Source organism: Buceros rhinoceros, unplaced genomic scaffold, assembly GCF_000710305.1.
Source record: "Buceros rhinoceros silvestris isolate BGI_N320 unplaced genomic scaffold, ASM71030v1 scaffold2242, whole genome shotgun sequence".
Lineage (NCBI taxonomy): Eukaryota > Metazoa > Chordata > Aves > Bucerotiformes > Bucerotidae > Buceros > Buceros rhinoceros.
In genome coordinates this window covers 54676-55047 of record NW_010396956.1, presented here as the reverse complement: position 1 = coordinate 55047, position 372 = coordinate 54676, and positions in this window count along the sequence as shown.

Here is a 372-nt window from a genome sequence, read left to right as displayed (position 1 = left end):
CTGGTCTCTTCAGCACCTGCGTTATTAAGAACTGAATATTTTTCCACTTGAATTTAGTGCTATTAGAAATTTAATATATGTGTTTTATTTATTTGATTTTTTTTTTTTTTTTTTTTGTATGACTGATGCAACAAGGTTTGACATTTTCACTCAATAAAAACTGGAAAAAAAAAACCCCAAAGTTTTCAGTGACCAAGTTGTCTTCTTGACTGAGGAGGTGTTTTATTTAAGAGCTGCCGGTCCCAGTGATGGCCCCACCCGGGTTTCACGGGGCCTCGGGCTTTTCAAGCAGCCCTGGTGTAAGAGCCCGTCAAGGCTCCGGCTGAGGCAGTGCTCCCCCCACCCCCAGTTCCTGAGCTGGAGTCAGAGCTG